Source organism: Macaca thibetana, chromosome 4 (assembly GCF_024542745.1).
Source record: "Macaca thibetana thibetana isolate TM-01 chromosome 4, ASM2454274v1, whole genome shotgun sequence".
NCBI lineage: Eukaryota > Metazoa > Chordata > Mammalia > Primates > Cercopithecidae > Macaca > Macaca thibetana.
Genome location: NC_065581.1, coordinates 16,720,484 through 16,743,577, shown reverse-complemented (window position 1 = coordinate 16,743,577; position 23,094 = coordinate 16,720,484). Strand labels below are relative to the sequence as shown.

General features: G+C 40.6%; 1 protein-coding gene across 8 annotated transcripts in view; it reads left to right on the top strand.

Annotated features, from left to right (window-relative positions):
- ATXN1 (ataxin 1) overlaps positions 1-23,094 on the top strand; it is a 457,657-nt gene that overhangs the window by 45,016 nt on the left and 389,547 nt on the right. The window contains exon 1 of one of the 8 annotated variants that reach the window (XM_050788035.1): positions 10,381-14,551. The exons of the other annotated variants lie outside the window; for them this stretch is intronic. The gene's annotated coding sequence lies outside the window, so the exon portion shown is untranslated. Of the gene's footprint in view, positions 1-10,380; positions 14,552-23,094 lie in introns of those variants that run through there. 8 annotated transcript variants of the gene reach the window in all.

Genomic DNA, 23,094 nt, shown 5'->3' with positions numbered 1-23,094 from the left:
AATGGGTAGAGGCTTTGGGATGGACGTCCCATGAATTATACCTTCATATCAAGCTCTGTGAACTGAATGGCAACATGGAGGCATTCATCCAGACCAGGAGTAGGCAAACTAAGGCCCGTGGGCCAAATCCAGCCCGTTCTTGTAAATAAAGTTTTATTAGCACACAGCTACATCCAATAATTTGTCGCATGTCTATAGCAGTTTTCGTGCTACAGTGGCAGAATTTGATTTGAGTCATGGTGAAAGAGAGCATAGTCCGAGAAAACCTGAAAGGTCTACTATCTGATCCTCATCAGAAAATGTTTGCCAACTGTAGTCTATACCTTTGCAAGTCAGAGAATTGCATCAGGGAAGAACTAGAAGCCCTCCTTTTGTACCCCCACAACCCTGCCACAATTCAGTGAACAAATAGATCAGAGAGGGAATGTGACTTGCCCAAAGTCACAGAGCTGGTTTATAAGAAAACCAGGACCTGAGCTCAGATCATCCAATTCCTAATGTATTTGTCTAATACTTTTGGAGGACACTGTAGGGTCATTGTGAGTTTTATGGTTTACAGATGATTAACTATTATAATATACTGAAAGAAAGCTTCTTAGTGATCAGAGCTGTTTTCCAAACTGACTTCCCGAGGCAAAATCACTAGCCAGCTTGGCATTGATATTCATTTATTAATCTTATAAACAGCACCTACCATATTTCAGGAATGGGGCTAGGGACTAAGACACTGATGAACAAGCACCATCCTGGCCTTGGGAAGTTTGGATGAGAAGAGTGGTCAGATAGTTAGATACCGAGATGCATATCCTTTGATCTGTAGTGTGTTGCTTATCCTCACAGGGCTGTGATCATGTGGACAAAGGATGTGTTAATTTAGCCTTGAGTGGGTGGGAGTGTTGTCAGGAATGACTCCACAGGGTTGGAGATGTTTGAGCTCTGTCTCAAAGGAGACTGAGTTCTTCAGGTAGAGAATTTCAGCAGAAATGGCTATGATCCTCTAGGCATGAGTGTGCGTGGTATCCAGTAATTTGGGAATGCTTGTCTAACACAACAAGAGGTAGGGCTTAGGGTATGTAGTATGGGGTAACAGGAAATATAGTTGAAAAAGTAAGTTGGAGCCAAACTGGGAAACTTACGGCATTTCAAATGCTAAGGAGTACGGACTTTGGCTTACATTCTAGGAGTTTTCTAATCTGTAGATTCCAAAACATATGGGAGACCACATTTCTTATAAAAGAGGACCTACACATTCATACCCACACAAAGCATGGTCTGTAGATTTGGTCATCAGAATCACTAACAGAAATAGGAGCTTTCTTCCAAATATGTGGAGCTGGCCGATATTGTAAGTCATTATTAGCCAGAGTTCATTCACAGCATTACTAAGTTCATAGTATCTTTTTGACCATTGTACATCTTCTTGATCAACAGATATTAAGAGTTAAACATCTAGTGCCTGAAGTCTGCAACATTTTTAATTGAAGAAAATGTTGGGAACTACTGCTGTTGATGGCAGTAATCATGAAATTTTTTGAGTTAACAAATGTTATAGGTTCCAGAGTTAAGCTGCCCTAAATTTTACTAGCTTTGTGACTTTGAGCAAGTTATTTAACATACCTCAGCTGTAAGAGTCTTTATCTCTAACTGTAAAATAATAGCCTCTGTCTCTTAAGATTGTCATGAAGATATGATAATGTCTGAATAGCATGTAGGGTGGGGCCAGGCTGACAGGATATATTCATGTTCAAATAGAAGCTATTGTAATGATTTTTAGTGGATGTGGCATATGCAGATGTATTTTAGATTTGACCCAGAGTGGAAGATAAGTTGAAAAAGGGAGAGTTGTATGACCTTTGTGTTATCGAAGCGAGAAATAATGGGGCCGAGGTGGGCAGGGGATAGGTTAGGGAAGGAGAGGGGAGGCAGAGTATGGGAAGGTATATGTCCACTTTAGGTTATGATGTGAGAAATGAAAGAAGCCACATTCTGTTTCACGCCCAAAGCAACAGACAAGGCACAATTTAGGGTTTAGGGAAACCAGGTTCTGTGACTTGATGACATAGAATGGTACGGCTTATCTAGCAGATTCCACACCCCATAACTCCTGGAACTGATCTAGATAAGAATTCACCTTGAGTAAATTTAAAAAATTAATTTAATAAATTAATACCCCCCTTTGAAACATATAAAAATTAGAATTACAGCATGAGTATCTTTTTTTGCTCTAAAACAGTACAGCCCTGCAGTTTAGCCTACACCCATCATAGAGCTTTCAAAGGAATGTATACAAGAAAATATGTATATAATGACAAATTTAAAAAATTAGGTAATATGTATATACCGTTAAACATTTCTGTATTGATGCTTAGAAAAAGATGGGACAAATGTTAAGTGTTGGCTGGGAGGTTTTTACTTCCTTCTTTGCCGTTTCTGTAGTTTTCAAAATGAATATGTATATAATTTTAAAATGTGTTAACACTATTTCAAAAGGAAAACAATCACAAAAAGGAATAGGTTGGAAAAGCTTCAGGGGACTTGCTATCCTTGTCTTTTTGGGTAGCTGTTCTACAAAGGCGGGTGGTGGTGGGTGCCTCCCAGCTGTGTCTCATTTCAGTCAGTGGATACTCTTCTAAATCAAGTGATGGGCAGCCTACCTCCGAAAGGCAGGTGGGAGTGCGGCATGAGTGTAGCAGTAGTACATGTGAATGGGGCCAGATTTTGTTGTGTGTGTGTGTGTGTGTGTTTTTTTTTTTTTTTTTCTAACAGAGTCTTACTCTGTCGCCCAGGCTGGCATGGAGTGGTGTGATCTTGGCTCACTGCAACCTCTGCCTCCTGGGTTCCATGATTCTCTGCCTCAGCCTCCCAAGTAGCTGGGACTAGAGGTGCACGCCACCACACCTGGCTAATTTTTGTATTTGTATAAAGATGAGATTTCACATGTTGGCCAGGCTGGTCTCAAACTTCTGGCCTCAAGTGATCCACCCGCTTTGGCCTCCCAAAGTGCTGGGATTATAGGCATGAGTTACTGTGAACAGCCAGGGGCCAGTTAAGATTTGACGATTACATCTTACTGAATTTTTGCCTCGGAGGCACCTGGAAGGCTTGTTTAGACTACAGATTCCTGGGCCCCAGGCCCAGGGTTTCTGATTCAGTCGTTCTAGGGTGGAGCCTGAGACTATGTATTTCCTATAAATCCCTCCGTGAAACTGATGCTGCTGGCCCCAGGACCACACTTCAAGTGAGGGGTAGTAAGCAGGTGGAGAACTCCATGGAGGATGAAAAGCATCCAGTTGAATTTTATATTTGGTTCCCCTTCTTCATATACACACACTGAAATCACTCCACTCTGTGTTTTCTGAGATTCTTTCCCTCACTGGAATATTTGGTTCTCTCTTCGTGTTCAGTCAGTAGAAACAAGAAGTGACTCTTGGATTGAGCAGTTTTCACACGAGTAGCCCAAATGATATTGACACATCATTTTTACACAGCAGCAGCTTGTTCACACACATATGCCACCAGAGGCCAATGGCGTCCTTTGGCTTTGTTCTCCTTTTTAAAAATTCAGTGAGTAAGCTAATTTTATAGGAATGTCTCAGAAAGCTATTCCTGTAAACCCAGCGTTTGTAAATTGAAATAGAGGAAGCGGTGCTGATTACTGCAATTGTATTGAAACTTATTCGTGGAGTGGTCCCTCTAGATTCAGAGAGTTTAGACAGAAACCTTCCAACTCTTCCCTTGCCACTCCATTGTTTGGTAAAGTTTAATTTGCTCACATGGCATCTACTTTTTCAGCCAGGGTTAATACTTCTAGTGATTCTTTCACTGGAAGGGATGATTCAGAGAGGAAGAGTTGGCATTAATTGCTTCATCAACTGTGCTTATTATGAGTCATCTCTCGCTTGTCTTAGTAATTCAACTGGAAGAAGGAGAAATGTTATCTCTGGTTCCTGAGGCCAGCTTGGGCTTCAGTGAACTAGGATACTCCCTCGTAGCCATTTGTGATGAGAGTTTCATTCAGTTACTGAGGGAATGAATAGATTGTGAATCTCATTATCCTAGCAGGTAAATATAAATCTATAAATGGCAAATTGCAGTTACTTCCTGATGTTTATCAGTGATCAGATGGCACAGGCAGGATGTTAGCCCTAGAAGGGCACTGTTTTGAAGGTGGCTGATTAAGGGGCAAAAGACAAAAAAAAAAAAAAAAAAAAAAGAGCAAAACAGAGGGCTATGTTCAGGTTCCTGTCTTTACTCAGTCCCCTCCCCTAGCTTCCAATTGGATTAACAGAGGTGTCGAGGGAGGAAGAGGACAATTTCCAAATAAAACTGCGTTTGATTCTTTTTTTGAGTGTAATGTGGTAACTGGATTATTTGGAAACACGAATTTAGGTCTCTTACTTTCTACTTCTTGCGTTCAGTTCAGTCGTGTCTTCCTGTTTGGCGTATACCTTCCCCTTCTGACTCAGTCTTCTCTATTTCTCTTCTCACTGTACCAGACCACCGTTCTTCCCCTGCCTTAGGCGTTTCTCACTTGCTGTCTGCCTTGCGTGGCCGTTTTCACTCAAGCATGTTCACTGTTCTTTTGTATGGAGTAGGGGTTATCCCCACAGACCCTCCAGGTGGAAAGTACATCTTTCTTTTCACTAATAAATTAGTTTCTATTTAGGGAGAACTTACATACAGTGAAATCAACACATCTTAAGCGAGCAGCTCAATGAGTTCTGACGAATGCATACATCCACATAATCAGCATCCTAATCAAGATATGGGACATTTCCATCACCCCAGAGCCCCCTGCCCCCTTCCTGTCACTTTCCACCTCCCCGTCGTCAACCACTGCTTTGATTTCTGTCACTGTAATTGAATTTTGTTTGTTCTTGAGCTTCACACAAGTGGAATCATTCAGTCAGTACTTTTTCGTATCTGCTTTCTTTTGTTCAGCATATCATTTTGGAGATCATCTGTATTGTTGCAGGTAGCAAGAGTTAATTTAAAAAATGCTAGCCAGAGGCCAAGGCAGGTATATTGCTTATGTCCAGAAGTTCGAGACCAGCCTGGGCAACATGGTAAAATCCTGTCTCTACTAAAAATACAAAAGCTAGGCGGCAGCAGTGGCAAACGCCTATAGTCCCAGATACTCAGGAGGCTGAGGTGGAGGATCACTTGAGCCTGGGAGGGGTCAAGCCTGCAGTGAGTCATGATGGTGCCACCTCACTTCCAGCCTGGGCAACAGAATGACCTGTCTCAGAACAAACAAACAATCTATATCTATATAGGTATAGATGTTTTTAAATTTTTTTGAACTCATATATATACACGTTCTTTATATAGTCTGGATTTAAGTCATTTATCAGAAATAGAATTTTTTTCTCAGTGTTTGGCTTACCTTTTTCATTTTTTAAGCTGTGTTTTTGATGAGCTTCCTTAAATTTTAATGAAGTCTAATTTATCGTTTTTTAAAGATAAATGCTTTTTGTGTCTTTGTAACATTTTTGCTTACCCTGTGGTTACTAAGATGTTATCCTCCTGTTTTCACCTAGAAGCTTTCTAGTTTAGCCTTAACATTTAAGTCTATGAGCCATTTCAAATTAATTTTAAGATATGAGGTGTAGGGGTCAAGATTCAGTTTTTATTACAATGTATGAAACAACAATTATTGAAATGATTTTCTTTCCTTATGAAATTGCCATAGCACCTTTGTCAAAAATTAGTTGGTTGTATATGTGTTTTAAGACTCTCTGTTCCACCGATCTGCAGTCCGTACTTAGGTCAATACTATATTGTCTTGATTAAAATACTGTTATGGGCTGGGCTCTGTGGCTCTTGCCTGTAATCCCAGCACCTTGGGAGGCTGAGGTGGGAGGATCGCTTGGGCCCAGGAATTTGAGGCTACACTGATTGCAGCACCACATTCCAACCTGGGCAGCAGAGTGAGACCCTGTCTCTATTAAAAATTATAACAATGGGCTGGGTGTGGTGGCTCACGCCTGTAATCCCAGCACTTTGGGAGGCCAAGGCGGAAGGATTGCTTGAGCTCAGGAGTTTGAGAACAGCCTGGGCAATGTAGCGAAACCCCATCTCTACTAAAAAAATACAAAAATTATCTGGGTGAGGTGGCATGTGCCTGTAGTCCCAGCTACTGGCGAGGCTGAGGTGGGAGGATCGCTTGAGACCAGGAGGTTGAGGCTGCAGTGGGCTGTGATCGTGCCACTGCACTCCAGCCTGGGTGACGGAGCTAGACCCTGTCTTAAAAATAATAATAATAAAATTAAAAAATAATGAATAAATGTTAAAATAAAAAACTAAATAGCTTTATGGTAAATGTTGAAAACAGATAGTGTGAGTCCTCTCTTTTTTTTTTGTCCCTCAAGATTATTTTGGTGGTGGTCTAGCTCTTTCAGAGTTCCATATAAATCCCCCCTACCCCCCAAAAAAGCCTGTTAGAAATTAGTTGGGATTGCATTGAATCATAAGAGATAAATTTAAGGAAAATTCACCTTAAGAATATTGAAACTTCAATTCAAAAACACAGTATATCTTTCTCCGCCTTTTTAATTAATTTCTTCCAGGAATGTTTCCCTGTTTTTCCTGCAGAGACATTGCATATCTTTGGTAAAACTTAATTGTACTTTATGCTTTTTGATATAATACATGGAATTTTTAGATCATTCTTTTCAAATTATTTAATGCTTGCATAAGGAAATATGATTGATTGTTGTATATTGACCTTGCATTTTGTGAGCTACTAAATTCTCTTCTTTGTGAAGTTGGATAACCAGGCCTTTTTTCCTGATCGTACAGGGAAAGCATCAACTATTTCACCACTGTTTCATCATGATGTTAGCTGTAGGTTTTTCATTTGCCTTTTATTGGATTGAGGAAGTTTCCTTCTATTCTCTTTTTTCTACGAATTTTTGTTGGTTGGTTCTTATCGGGATGTGTGTTGAATTTTGTGCAGTTCATTTTTGCCTCTGTTGAGATGTTATACGGTTTTCTGCTTTATGTGGTGAATTATATCGATTGGTTTTAAGTGTTAAATCAACCTTGAGTTCCTAGGATAAGAACCAGTTAGAATTATGTATCATTTTGACCTATTGCTGGATATTTTGGCTAATATTTTGTTAAGTATTTTTGCAGCTATGTTTATTAAGAACATTGGTCTGTAATTTTGTTTCTTTATATAATATTTACTAGGGTTTAGTGTGTTAGTAATACTGATTATATAAAATGTATTTGTGGAGTCCTCCTGGGTTTTACTATTTTCTGAAAGAATTTATGTAAGATTTTCTTTCCTTTGAAAATTGATGAAATTCCACAGTGAAATCTTTGGGCTTGGAGTTCTCTTTGTGTGAAAGTTCTAGCAGTTTTTAAAATTTAATTTAAAAACATTATAAAGTAAAATATTCCCTTTTTTTGATATACAATTCTATGAGTTTTAACACATGTGTAGAGTTGCATAACTACCACCACAATCAGGATACAGAACAGTTGTATCATCACTGTGCCAAGGATTTTGATACTGAATTCAATTTCTTAACATGTAGTCGACTCTTCAAATTTTCTGTTTATTCTTGCTATTGGTAAGTTATGTTTTCTATTTTTCAAGAAGTTTTTCATTTCATCCAAGTTGTGAAATTTATTAACATAAAGTTGTTTGTAATATTTTCTTCTTATCTATTTAGTGTCTGTAGGATTTATGGTGATATTCCCTTTTCCATTTCTAATGATGTTTTCATTTACTTATTTTTGTGATTAGTTTTGCTAGATATTAATAATTTTATTAAGCTCTTCAAAGAATGAACTACTGTTTGTTTTCTGTTCTTCCCATTATTTCCTTCTTTTTCCCTACTTTGGGTTTAATTTTCCATCCTTTTTCTTTTTATTTTCTTTTTATTTTTGAGACAGAGTTTCACTCTTTCGCCCAGGCTGGAGTACAGTGGCACAATCTTGGCTCACTGCAAACTCTGTTCCCCAGGTTCAAGTGATTCTCCTGCCTCAGCCTCTCGAGTAGCTGGGATTACAGGCACCTGCCACCATGCCCAGCTAATTTTTATATTTTTAGTAGAGACAGGGTTTCACCATGTTGGCCAGGCTGGTCTTGAACTCCTGACCTCAGGTGCTCCACCTGTCTTGGCCTCCCAAAGTACTAGGATTACAGGCGCCAGACAACGCTCATGGCTTGCTTGCTTTTCTCTATATCACTGATTTGCATGTTGTCTTTTTTTTCTGTTCCTAGGTACACACACTTTTAAGATTGATTTATCTTCCTAATTAATACGCCCTGTAATTATTATGAAATGACCTTTTAACTCTGGTAATTCTCCTTGTCTAGAAATCTACCGATTTGGATATGGCTATAAGAGCTGTAGGCTGTTCAGACTTCAGCCAAGGTCTTGCAGTGAACCTTCATGTTTTAATTGCGTTGCACAAATTTTGATATATATTTTTATTGTCCCTTAACTCAGTATTTTGTATTTCCATTTTATTTCCTCCGGGAATTGTCTAGTAGTAAACATTTTAATTCACAGACATGTGGGGAATTTTTAAGCTTCTCTTTTTTTCTTAATTGCTAATTACATATTTATTTATTTATTTCTCTTCATAGTTGTTGCTTTAAATATCTCTATGCCATTTTGTTAGATGCATATATGTTGATGATTATAAAATCATCTTTATTGATTGTTCCTTTTGCCAGCCTAGGATGTCCCTCACCATCATTTATAATGCTTTTAACCTTACATTCCATTTTGCCTGATGATATTCAGAGTGCTGTCCTGGCTTTTGTTTTCAGTTTTGCTTATATTTCTTTCTTTTAGTTTTAATGTCATTGTATATGTTCATTTTAAATGCATCATTCTTCCCCCCCACCGCATATTGTGTATAGTTCTGTACTTGTCTCTGTTATTTGATTAGTGACTTTATACCCAGTTATCTTTACTATAATCATTTTTATTAAGACATTTTAGCTTCATTTAATGTTTTCTACTTGGTTTTACTTTTTGTTTTGTTTTGCTTTTTTCCTTTGGATAGATTGGATTTTTTTTTTTTTTTTTTCTGAACACATTTTATTTTATTCATATAGCATTTACCTTTATCTAAATGTAAACTTAGATATAAACATAGTTTCCTTTATGTCTAAAAATTATCAATATTTTTTAAGTTCCCCAAATGACTTTCCCACTCATAACCACTGGACCTCTTCTCTCTCAGTCTGCTATTTTCCCCAGTGTTCCTCTACTGAGACTTAACCACCTTCTTTCCTGCAAGAATTCCCCACCACATGGAAAATAACTCTCAGATGCATCAACCTCCAGCCTGTGCAACTTCCCCACCTGGTTTGGAACCAGAAGTGACTTCTACTTTTAGAAAGTTCATTCTCTGGGCAGAGTGGAAGAAAGAATTCATTGGGGTGTTATTTAGACAGAGAGACCATCTAGGGACTCGTGAAAAAGTCCAGGAGACTTTAGGAGGGTCCAGGTTAGAATAGTGGCAGTAGAGCGGAAGGACTGGTGGAACAACCAGGAGGATTTGGTATTTGTATTTGAGGAGTTTGAGTGAAAGAGAAGTTGACGGTGCCAAGTATGAGTGGCAAATACCAGATTTCTTTTATTTTTTCCTACCCTATTCTCTTTCCTCCCAAATTCCAGTTGCATGACTTCTTACCAAGGTTTGGTTCTGCCATTTTAAATGAAGTAAGAAATGTAAAACACATGGTATATATCCCAGTATAGAAATAGTAACTAAAAAAACATAGATGCTAGCTTCCACATTTCTGTCTCAAGTTCCTGACTGTATGAATGGGGAGGAGGAGCCTACAGATTCCTGAGGAGGAACAACTTCTTTTTCTTGGTGGCAGGGTGGTTAGAAATGTAATTATTTCATTTCCTCATCTTTTGAATTTGAGCTGCCAATGAGACATTTAGGTGACAGAAAATTGTATATGTAAGTCTAGGATTGAAAAGAGATGATAGAGATTGGATAGTTGTTAGGAAAACTGTAGAAGCTCTTCTAGCTGCAGGTGATAAAGTGAAGAGAAGAGAAACTTGAAAAGCACTTATGGGATGGATTGGAAGAAGGAGGATCCATCAGAAAAAATTAGGAGCCCTGAATTATTGTCCCAGTCTGACACTGACTGGTTTATTTAGCCTTGAATAAAGCACTTAACCTTCTCAGGGTCCTCTCTTCCTTCCCTTCCCTTCCTTCCCTCCCTCCCTCCCTCCCTCCCTCCCTCCCTCCCTCCCTCCCTCCTCCCTCCCTCCCTCCTTCCTTCCTTCCTTCCTTCCTTCCTTCCTTCCTTCCTTCCTTCCTTCCTTCCTTCCTTCCTTCCTTTCTTCCCTCCCTCCCTCCCTCCCTCCCTCCCTCCCTCCCTCCCTCCCTCTTTCTTTTTTTGAGATGGAATCTTACTCTGTTGTCCAGGCTGGAGTGCAATGGCACGGTCTCGGCTCCCTGCAACCTCCGCCTCCTGGGTTCAAGCAATTCTCCTGCCTCAGCCTCCTGAGTAGCTGGGATTACAGGCACGGACCACCACACCCAGCCAATTTTTTTGTGTTTTTAGTAGAGACAGGGTTTCACCTTGTTGGTCAGGCTGGTCTTGAACTCCTGACCTCGTGATCCACTTGCCTCAGCCTCCCAAAGTGCTGGGATTACAGGCGTAAACCACCACACCCGGCCCTCTCCTTCTTTAAGATCTCTTTCTTTCTCTCTGCCTCTCATTCACTTTCTCCATTCTTCATTAATTCAACAAAGATTTCTCGCATACGTATTAGATGCCAAATTCTGCTCTAGGTATTGGGGCTAAAGCATCAGAGAGGATGTGGTCTTTGACCTCCAGTACTGGGAGCAGGCAACAGATTAACCATTGCTCTCTGTTAAGCATTATGATAGGGTATATTTTATACCTGAGTCAGGTTGACTGGAGGAAAGGGTGCAGAGAAGGCCTTCAGAGCACGTCCTTCAGTCCAAGCTTTTCAGAATGAGGAGTTGTTTAGACAAGCTTGGGCAAAGAAAGACAAAAGAAGTGCAAAATAATGTATGGATGGGCTGAAGGAGCAATGAGCAGTTTGGTACGTCCACAGTGAGGCAGGTCTGACAGTGCTGGAGGGGCTCAAGGTCTCGATTAGGAAGGGCCCTTGTGGGTCAAGCAGAGATCTTGGATTCTATCTCGGATGCAATGTAGACCCATTTAAGGACTATAGGGATGTGAAAAGTCAGGTGTGTGTCTCAGTAATTTCATTCTGTTAGTGCTATGCATTTGGCATGATAAGGGACCAGGTGGTGGGCAAGGAGACCAGAAAGGAAGCAGTTGTAGAAATCCAGGTGACAGAGGAATGTTGAAAATTCCACAACCACAGAGCACCTGCTCCATGCTAATCACAGGTCTGTGTATTGCGGCTCCTGCAGGGACCAGGACAGACAGGCCCCTTGTTCTCATGGAGTTTGGAGTGGCAATAGAAGTGACAGAATGGAAAGAATGGGCAGATTGGAGAGATGTTAATAAGGAAGGATTTAGAGGACTTGATGAGCAATTAGATATTGGAAGTGAATGAGGGGGGCAGTGTCTGGTTTGAGGAAGTGAGTGGGCAAATGACACCACTCACTGTGATTGGGAAACCCAGAGAATAACTGAGTGGGACCTTCAGGGAAAGGCGCCCAGCCTGCACTTGTATAAATAGGTCTCAATCTCAGGAAAGGCCTCTGTGACTTACTCGATCAGGGAAAGAATTGGACTATGTGGATGTTTAAGTTACTTGATTTTATTCTGCTCCATCATTCAGTTTTGGTCTGTGAGTGTTGAGTCACCTCACAGAGGACGAGGTATCCTTATATCTCCCTCCCTAGAACCTAGTGTGGGGTGAACAAAACAGGAGGGCTATTGTTTGAAGCAGGTCTGGAATCCCACATCGTCAATTTCATTGCTCACCCTCTGGTCCCTGCCTTCCCTTTAGCCCTCCCCCAAGTCCCAGCATAGGCTCACTACCTGGATTTTGGCTTCTGTGTGAACTGCTGTGCGCAATCGTGTCATATTCCTGTCACAGAGACTCCAGGATGCTCCAGCTGGTAGGGATTTTAGGATCACTGGGTCCAGTCTCTGCAATTACGGATGAGAGAGGTGAGGCCTGAGGAGTTAAGGAGGCCTTCAGAGCACTGGTGTAGGGCTATGAGGTCGCTTGATTCACTGGTATGTTTTGCCCTGTGGCCCCTCCCCCTCACTTGCTTAGAGAGCTGGGCAGGAAAGTTCCTGGGTATACATTGGTGCAGACGTTTGGAAATGACTAAGCTGTGTGTGTGTAACTTTGAGACTTCTCGTGAAGGTTGTCAAGAAGCATTTGATCACTTCAGCTCTGAGGTAGGCAGACAGTATCCTTGGGCATCACACTTGAATTCCAGCAGCCCCCTTGTTCGGGGTGCTCTCCAAAGGCTCGCCGTAAGGAATTGTTTCACCCCAGGTGTAGAATCACATTGCACTGCGACTTCAAAGGACAAGTAAAAAAGTGCAGAAATTACCGACCGGAGTGTGGGAAGTACTTCTTGTCGGTAAGATTTTCAAGTGTTGGGGAAGAGATGTGTTGAAAGGACATTTACTTTCATCAGCTTAGAGCATCTGTTTTTTATACTTTAAAAAGAAGCAACACCTTAAATTATGGCAGTCCCTAGGCAAGTAAGCACTTGAGATTTTGATCTGTACAGATTCTTAGAGGGAGCGCCTTGCAGGAGCTGTTAGTAGTGGTTTGTAGAACTTGACTGATTCTGTAGACTGATAGTCAATGTTTGGGGGAAAGGGGGAGAAAGAGGCAATGATAGTTAAGGAACTGCTCTGTAAAACAACAAATAAGCCATTTCTCTCATACCCGAGTAGAAATGGAACCTGTACTTAGCAGGCCCTGGAGACTAAATTAGATAGGAAATGAAAACAAATTCCATGTTTTTTATTTTTAACTCAGTGCGCACCTCCAAAACATTCGTACAGAGTGGGCTCCGTGACGTTTTTTGCCCGCTCTTTTATACAGATTTAATTTTTTAAACGATGGTTAGAGATTCTTAACATAAAAGTTGCCACTTTAAGCATTGTTGTTGTTGTTGTTGTTTTGTTTTTTTGAGATGGAATCTCGCTCTTCTTGCCTGCACTGGAGTGCAGTGGTGTGATCTCAGCTCACTGCAGCCTCTGCCCTCCAGGTTCAAGTGATTCTCCTGGCTCAGGCTCCCGAGTAGCTGGGCTTACAGGCGTGCGCCATCACATCCAGCTAGTTTTTGTATTTTTAGTAGAGACGGGGTTTGACTGTGTTGGCCAGATTGGTCTCGAACTCCTGACCTCAGGTGATCCACCTGCCTCGGCCTTCCAAAGTGCCGGGATTACAGTAGTGAGCCACTGTGCCCAACCCGCTTTAACCATTTTTAAATATGCATTTCAGTGGCATTCAGTACATTCACCACGTTGTGCAACCACCACTACCACCCCATAGAGGTACTATTTATTATAGGCACAGTTTCCTAAACTGAGTGAAGAAGGGAAACATCACCCCCCACAGCCCAGTATAGTCATTGTGAAAATTAAGATGTTAGTCTCCATGTCTTTTATTTATATGATTTTGTTCGAACCTAGTTGCAATACTTTTCATAGAGGTTATAAAGAGAAATTTAGAGTTGTAAAGCAATTTAAAGACAGCCTACTCCTTCTCCCCTTCTCCGCCCCCTTTATAGATGAAGAAGTGAATGGCCAAAAGGGACAGTGGCTTGTTTAGCTGGGCAGTGGCCACGCTGGTCCCAGAGCGCAAGTGCTCCATCGCCTGAGCGCCATTCCCTGGGCTAGTCTGTTATTAGTTTCAACATGTGTCATAAACAATTCATTGGTGGTTTATTTTTAGGGTAATCTTCTTTTTTTCCTCTATCTTTGTGTAGTTTCTGCATCTAAATTTTTTTAATGGCATCTTCAAATAGGAATTTGTTTTAAACCAGAACGTCGCAACGCGTATGCCATTCCTAGGGTGTGCCAATAGCCCCTCCCGAACCTTGCCTCTGTTCAGATTATTACTATACCCAGGATGTCGCTGCTTTTTTTTTTTTTTTTCCCATTTGTTTTGCTGGTTCACAGTTCATTCCAAAGTTTAAAAGTGCTAAAACCAAAGTTTACAGGTGATAGTAATTTTCCCAAGTTGGAGTTTTAGCTGGTTTCTTTTTCTTCTTAACGTCTGTTTTCCACTTAGAAATGAGGTGAAAACTCACAGAAGCAAAGCCTAGCAGCTAAAAGCAGCACGTCTGCTTATCACGTTACACCCTTCGGACTAAGCTGCGCCCCAGATCCCCTTTTCATCCTCTACCTAGCTCCTCAATTCCCTTCAGTGAGCAGTTTTCACCTCCTCCTGCCCACGTTTGGAGGTCTGTGGGTGGCGGTTAGGAAGCCGAAGGAGGCTGAAGCTGGGGTATATTGTTTGGGTCGGCCATGGCAACCGCGGCAGGAAAAGGAACAGGACTAGTTTTGTGCTGCTCTGTAAATGGCCAGGATTCAGCCGCTATCTCAGGACTTCTGCTTGGCCCCCGACAATCTGATCTCCTGGTAAGGTTATTAAACTTGGCTCTCCTCTTCCGCCCTCCTTTGATCATGTTGTCAGGCAGCAAGTAGGAATGGCCGTGGCGGGGGTGGGAGGGTGGGGGTTGCAGAGCACATCAAGATGTGCACCAGCAGAAACATAAGAACAGGGGCAGAGGCAAAACAGGGACTGTGTTCTTATCTTTTCTGCACCCCAGATGCAGAGAAGTACATCCCCAAGTCCTTGCCAGTACTATTCTTCAAGAGTTGAGCACCTTGCTCCAAAGAGCCTGTCCAGATCGCCAGTTTGACCAGCATGGAGGAGAACAAGGAAGGGCCGGTCCTGGAAGACCCCAGGATTTTTTTAATTGGGAAAGCATTATTTGAATTTTCTCTGCTGCAAAGCACAAACTGCCTACCACATGTATTTCATAAAAATGTCATTGAAAAGGAGAGTGAGAATACAGAGTAAGCTTCCATGGCTTAATAATAGTTTATTTTGTGACTTGGAATAGCTTTTCTTTTCATTCAGTGGATCATTTTAGGTGTCATTCAGTTTATTTTAAGTAGTGTGTTTCATCCTGAGCGGATTAAGAATTTTATTTTTTAAAACTCTGTACTGTGTTGCTTCCTACTGGGAAATTTACATTTAAAAAAATGTTGGTGAGTAAAATCTACTTGGTCAAAAAGAACGGCCCGCGACTATTACTGAATTTGGGATGTTTTTCTTATAAGGGACAGAGTTGATTCTTACTCAGAATCATGCGAGTCTGACATTTCATTTGGGGAAGTCTGAGGAAGTTGGTGAGGTCTTACGTTAATAAAAACAAGTGCTTCTTTTTCTTCTTATCACCTTTCAGTATCTGCTCTGCTGGCTCATGCAGTGTAGGTTGGCTTACCTCTCCCTGGAAGTCACATTGTCCTTCAGAACTCTTTTTACTATGACCCAAAAACAGTCTTCAGACCTCACTCTGATGAGTCAAAGGGAAAGCCATGAATCAACAAACGGTGAAGCAACATTTGCGGTTCTCTGACTTCAGTCCTCCCTGAAACCCACTTGGAATCTAGCTCTGAATTCAGCTGGACATGTTTATTCTTCCCTTTTCCCATCCTCACCTACTCCTAACCTTCAGTGTTCTCTTCCCCTTTTATTTTTATTTTTGCCATTTTAGTAGTAAATGACAGGGACATAGTTACTCAATTTGTAAAGCATTGAATGGTGAGGTCAAAGATTCTATGACGAGCTTGAGATTTCTAACAGTTTCAGATGGATGACAGCAACATTTTGCTTGCTTAATTTTGGAGCTGTTTTGGTAGGTTTTGAAATGCAGTTTAATGGTGAGTAATAGAGAAGTTTCTTTCTGCCGTGGAGCTACTGAACCCTTGAAAGTAACATGTTGGCACATACAGATGGACTGTAGCCACCACATTTATTCCTTGCTTAGTGGCGAGCTGTACACTGAACAATAGAAAACAAAAGACTTTTTTTCCTTGGAAGAGCAGATACTGATTTCTGGACCGAGTTTATGTTGTGCAAGTCAAACATTTTTTATTCTTTTCTGGTTAGATTTTCTTGACATTTGAGACTTTCTGCCTTTTAAAAAATTAGCTTAGTTGAAAAAGCAGGTATTATTAAATACCGCTTATTTTATTGAATTGGAAGGACAATAGTAGAATTTTAAAGATTAAATGGCTTTAATTGAACCTAATGTTCTAATTTTACAGAGGAGACATTTGAGGCTTAGTGTGGTTAAATGACCACTCCTACAACACACCAGCCTGTTTGTTTGATGGCTGAGGCCGAAAACCAGACTCCAGACTCCTAATTTAAAGCTTTTCCTTCATTGGTCATGTCTTTTTAGCTTCAGGGAAGATTTTTTTTTTATTTTTTAATTTTTGAGGTTATTTTAAAAATACTTTTCCTTGAAAATTTAACATTTCCACTTAATCGTTCTCACACTTCAAGAATAGTTTTTCTGTTAACTTTCTGTTTAACTTCTTAAACCATATACTGTAGAAAGTATCTGTCTATATGCCGAACGGTCTTTAATGACTGCATGTGCGCCGTAGCTGTTGAGATGTTTTAATCCACTTTAGAAAAAGGTTTATTTGTTTAAGAAAAGTGCAGTGTTGTATTAAGTCTAAGCTTAGAACAGTGAAGCATCATCTCCCAGGTACTGGGAGTGAGAATGGGAGGGGCAGGGAGGGGTTAGTACTATGAGCCGCTCTAAGGAAAATTCATTTCAGCCTCCTCACATGTTAATACCATCATATTTCAGTGAAGTCCTTCTTCAGCAACAGTCACTAATGATAGAGTGATGTGTTTAGACTTGAAGGTTCTTTAGGTGCTGTTCAAATGAATAACGAGTGTAGTTAATTTACAATACAGGTGAGAAGTTAACCACAGAGTAGTGGCACTGCTCTTTCTTTCCCCGTCACCTCTGTGGCATGATCTCTTGCTGTGCCTTTAGAAGCGATGATTAGAATGGGCAAATATTCCCTCCCGGTGCTCCTGGCAATAGGAAAGCACTGTGGGTGAGATGTGTCTGCAGAGCAGTGGTATAGTTTCAGAAGGAACCTCATTCTGCTCTTTGGGCAAAGCTTGCCGGTGCCTGGGTGGGTCTCTTCCTGGTGGATAGGGCAGCTTGATGGGGTGGTTATTTATTGGTGAGAACAGTATCCATGTCCCATTGGTTATTGGGACTTGATTCCTTATTTGTACTTAGGTGCTGTGAAGAGACTTATGTAATGCTGTTTAATCCATGTTTGGCTTTGTAAGAAGATTTAAAATATTCAGAAGGAAGAAATGTTTGGTTCCTTTGAAAAGGCAGACTGTTCATTTAGCTAGAGAGAGCCTCACCAAATGAGTCAATTAAAAACATTTGGGGATTAAGCCCAGTGAGACTGTTGTTTTTATATGAGAGATGAAGAGGGTGGGGGAAGGGCGGGTCAAACTATGGGGAAAAAGCATAGGGAAAAAAAGATCTTTAGAAAAGGAAAAAGTTAGCCTTAGCTCTTCAGGGAACACTGGATGGGAAAAAAGATTTAAGTGGAAAAAAGAAAAGCCCTAGAGATTTTTGTACCAAAAAAAAAAAAAAAAAAAGAGTGCTGTTAAAAAGATGAATCAACAGCTATATTCTAAATAGCATCTTCTTAACTGGGATTTGAAGGGAAGAGAAGGCCTGAGTAGAGTCTTAGACAAGTCCAAGGGTAAAAAAGCAAACAGGTATTTGAAGAAGTGGAAATTATAAGTTTGTTGACAAAAACTTACACTTGTAATTAGAATTTTTTGTCCTTAATACTTTTTGATATGCTGATATGATAATATCCTAATAATATGCTAAGGAATCTTCCCAATTCATAATCTAAAGCAAAATTAACTAATGTATGTGCTGCTATGGAAATTCACCTAAATTGCACCAGCAGGTGTGTTCGTCCCGCTATTACTAACACTCTATTACTAGCTCTGCTGTGGCTTTTCCACTGTACTGTGGTGGTGTTGGTGCCACTCATTGTGTCACTGTTGTGTCCCAAAACGTGAGCAAGCCTCGCCAGCGCTTCCTTAAAACTCTTACTGATGGAACTACTGTGTTTATATAGCAAGAATATTAGAGAAAGAAGAGTCGAGAAAGGATTCCACAACACACATCTAGTCCTTTCCTCTCTTAGCTTGTAGGGTTAACACTACCTTTCTCTTGGAAATGAGAAGGGAAGAAAACCTTTTTCCACTATTCCAAAAAGAGGGTTTAAAAATTCTCTCAGGTCACCTAAGCTGGAGGGGCTTTATGACAGTACTCACCAGTAGGTCAAAAAGGAAATTTATTTTTTCCCGTTATAGGTTCCTCTCCACACAGAGAATGCAAAACCGTAATTCTTAAGAGTTCCTCAATGATTATTCACTTTTGTTCTTACTTCCATATTTCTCTAGTAAAGATTTAAATATTTAATTTTGTGGACTCCTGGAATAACTTCTTCCAGATAGTATATTTACTCAGAATATTATTTAAATGCATTAAGTGCTGACATTGTTAGAAAGGGGAGAAAACTCAACATTTTCAGGCAGAAATCAATGTAAAAGGTATTATAAAATTTCTTCCCTTCCTAAGTAGAGTGCTACTATATAGTGAATATAATTTAACCTTTTTTCTTGACTTATTGTCATTTCTATGAAGTTATTACCTTGACATAGTAACGTCCTGATGCCTCAGAAGCTCATACTTCTTCCTGGTGCCGCGGCCTCTGTCCTGTCTACTTTTCTTGGTTGTCGTGTCTTCAGTCTCCTTTCATATTTGCCCACATCTGTAAACTTAAGAGAAACCAGATAATCAAGCTTATAAAATCACTAAACTGAATCATATGCATTAATTCTCATTCCTAGCTCTCTCCACCTAGCCAGTGTGGCCTGAGGCATTGATAGCCATGTTCTGAATGGTGAAGGCTAGGAGAGCCCAGGAGAGCTGTCCAAGGTTAAATAAGACATTAATATATAAAGTAAGGACTGTTGGTCTGCATGATATTTATATGTTATCATATTACAGTTCATTGATTTATTCATTTATTTATTTGTATATATATAGAGCGAAACAGTCTCACTCTGTTGCCCAGGCCAGAGGGTAGTGGTGCTGTCATAGCTTACTGCAGCCTCGAACTCCTGGGCTCCAGTGATCCTCCCGCCTCAGCCTCCTGAGTAGCTAGGACTACAGACTTGTGTGACCACACTTATTTTTTGTTTTTAATTTATTTTTTGCAATAAATTAAATTACAAAATTTTGTAAATACAGGGTCTCATTCTGTTGCCCAGGCTGCATTTTTAAGTTTAGTAACTGCCCAGATGGACATTGGGTAAAATAAAAATAAATACGGTCACTTCTCTGCTTAAATCATTCGCATTTCAAGATGAAGGTACTAATAAGACACTTTCTAGAACTTCAGTGTTTACCACAGCAAGGAGGAAAGAGAGGCCTGTTGGATGTAGACTCAAAGCTTCAGAAGCTGTCTTCAGGGCTCTGGAATTGTCCCATGCATCCGGTGGGCTTGCTTGGGTCCTTGGGTGGTACCTGGGAGACGATGACCTCTTCATCTTCAGCTTCTGTTATTCCAGGAAGCAGAGGTGGTCATTTGGATACTACAGGTTTGCCCGCTCTGCTACTTCTGCTTCTACTGCAGGAGGAGGAGCTGTGGAATTTTTTATGCATGCATCAAAACACTGACTTGGCTCATAAGACTGGTAAAAAGACAGAGTGATAAATTATGTCTTCTTTCTCATGAAGCAGATTTTTCCCAAAAGTAGAAATACTAATTTATAAATGGATCCTTTTCAGAAAGATTCTAAGTTTGACCTTTGAACGTTTGTATTTATTTCTCAGAGAAACAGTGTATGTGATGGCAGGATCCCAGTAAAGTCCAAAATATCCCATAATGGCCTTAGGACCATTCCCATCATAATCTCCATAGAGCCGTGGTCGCCAAGAGCCATGGTGCCCAAGAGCCACCACTTCAGTGGGTGGTAGGTGGTTATGAGGAATGGTCATTGTGGTTCACAGAATAACAGTGACAATTGTGAATAGAAGCCAGTCATTGTCCAACTAATAAAATGAGTGAGGCTAGCAAAGGGCCTTATGGGAAGTGAAATCACTTACTGAAGTGGTCGTAGAGTACGCAACCAAGAACTAAGAACAGGAGGGAAGTCAGCGCTAAGGAGAGTTCGACTCCACTTGAGGAGGAACATTCTGGCAATCAGGACTGTCTAAAAATGGAACAAGCTGATTGATTTGGCAGTGAAACTTCTGACACTGGAGATGTTCAAGCAGAGGTAGAAGGACCCTCTTATCAGGTATTCCCCAGAGAGGAGCTGCGAGTTGGATAGAAGGTTATTGTAGATGACCACTCGTTTCTCTCTCAGCTCTGAAATGTAGTCCTTAAGGCTGGCATGTGTTTCCCAGTTTTTAATTGGAAAAGATAACATAATTCTACAGTGTTGAAATAATTTAAACAAAGTAAATAGGTGTGCTTTTACAACCATAATACAATATAGCCTTTCATTATTTTGTTATGTTCCTCATTAACATAGACATAATTTCTTTTAAAGAAGGGACAGTTGTGACAAGCCTGGGCAACATGGTGAAACCCCGTCTCTACTAAAATACAAAAAATCAGCTGGGCGTGGTGGCACGCGCCTGTAATCCCAGCTACTCAGGAGGCTGCCGCAGGAGAATTGCTAGAACCCAGGAGGCGGAGCTTGCAGTGAGCCAAGATCACACCACTGCTCTCCAGTCTGGCGACAGAGCGAGACTCTATCTCTTAAAAAAAAAAAAAAAAAAAAAAAGAAGGGACAAAACTTACCTAGTAAACTAAATGTTAATTTCCTCTTCGCAGGAGCGTAATACTAACTTACTCATCTGTTTTTGTACTTTTGAGTACTGATAATCAGATAGTAATATATTCATGTTTTTTTATTCAAGCAATTCATTCTTAGCAAGAACAAAAGTCTATTTGAAACATGTAAACAGGTAGATTAAATTTTTCATTGTTTCAAGTTTTGACTTTTGTATTTCTGCACATTAGTGATCTTGAAGATTGTGCAAGGCCAAGTTCTTTTGACTTTTATAATTAGTGTGTTGGAATCCCAGTTTTTCCTACCCTAGGGTGGACTGTATCTTCTACAGTTAACTCTGTGAAGGGTGACCAGGGGTGGACTGGTGAGGAGAGGCTTCCAGTTACCAGAGAGCCTGTCACTTACTCTCTGTGCTTTTCCTAGGTCACCAATTTTCAAAGAATTTGAGTATAATTAAATACACTTCATAATAAACTAGGCTGAACATAATTTAATCTTTCCCTGAAGGTACTTCAGAGTCTTGGAGTGCTTTGGGGTCATGATGAACATCAATTATGTTCTCACGGTGGGTGTGCAGAAGGAGGTAGTTAATAGAGTTCTGTTTGATCGAGTCCTAGGTGACTGGACGGGTGTTCGGTTACGATTGGCAGTTCAGTGTCCAGGCTTTGGAGCTGATGCTTAGTGTTAAATTCTCAGGCAGGAGAGAATGGAATAAACATTGACCTCTTTGGCTTTGAGAGGCTGAAATAATTCACATGTACGTGGTATATATATGACGATAATTCACATGTACGTGGTATATATAGCACTTTTTAGCCTCCAAAGCCCTTTCACATACCTTGTCTTCCATTACTTGTTTCTTATGATGTTCTGGAGAGGAAGCAAGGCCGTCGGTGTTCCATTTTTACAGATGAGGACAGTGGAGCCCAGGAAGCTTGAGGGACTTGCCTAAGTTCATGCAGCAGATGAATGACTGAGACCACTGGAATTCAAATTCAGTGCTCTTTTTAGTATTTCAAAGGATACTAAACATTTGCTCACATCTATGATGTTCTTTGTGCTGTATGTGTAGTAACTCATTTAATTCTCACAGCGGCCCTGTTAGTAGGTAGGTATCAGTTCTTCTGGTACTATTATGATTCCCATCTTCAGAGCTGAGGCCACTGAGAGGCACAGAGAAGTTAGGGCATGCACCAGTAAGTGGCGGAGCTGAAATCTGAACTCAGAGCTTTGGCTCCAGAGCCCATACACTCCACCAATATGCTACGTGGCTACTCAGTGTACAGATACACTGAGTTTAAGTAGAGGAGAAAGCTTATCTATCCGTATCTTCCCATCTGCAAAGACCTGTGCCTGTATGGGAGGTCTGGGCTCATTCTGACTAAGGTTTTGAACCCAGATCTGACAGTTCAAGATCTTGGGCTCATTACTTAGCCTGAGCTTCAGTTTCCACATCTCTAAAGTAAAGATATAGAACATGGAGTGTCCCTGTAAGAACACAATGGAATATAGGTAAAGTGCCCAGCACACTGCTTATTCCTTAGCCTTCATTTTTTAGAAAGTGGTTGCTATTGGTGGTGGTGGTGGTGGTGGTGGTGGTGGTTGTGGTCTTCTTCTTATTATTTATATATTTACAATGGCCAAAATTATATGAAATGTTTTCCAAAAATTAGGTATTTGTACCCATTGTATGAATGTATGTGTTAACTGGGTGTAACTGACTTTCTTGAGTCTTTAAAAATAGACACATCTTTTGATTACGTTTGTTAATATTACTGTTCCTACCTATATCTGACTTGACTTATAATTTTACTTCATTAAATACATAGCAAGTCATCTGAGAACCCAAAGTAATCATATCGATTACTTGCCATATAGTTAATTTGTGACTGTGATATGGCTCCTAAGGTAGAGGTTTGAATTTAAAAGCACAAAGAAAAATGTTTACTTCAATGGTTACAAATAGATTAATCATATAAAGTACATATTTGCAGAGTCTTGCTCTGTCACCCAGGCTGGAGTGTAGTTGCATGATCTCGGCTCACTTCAACCTCTGCCTCCCAGGTTCAAATGATTCTTCTGTCTCAGCCTCCTGAGTAGCTGGGACTACAGGCGCGTGCCACCACACCCGGCTAATTTGTGTATATTTAGTAGAGACGAGGTTTTACCATATTGGCCAGGCTGGTCTCGAACTCCTGACCTGAGGTGATCTGCCCGCCTCAGCCTCCCAAAGTGC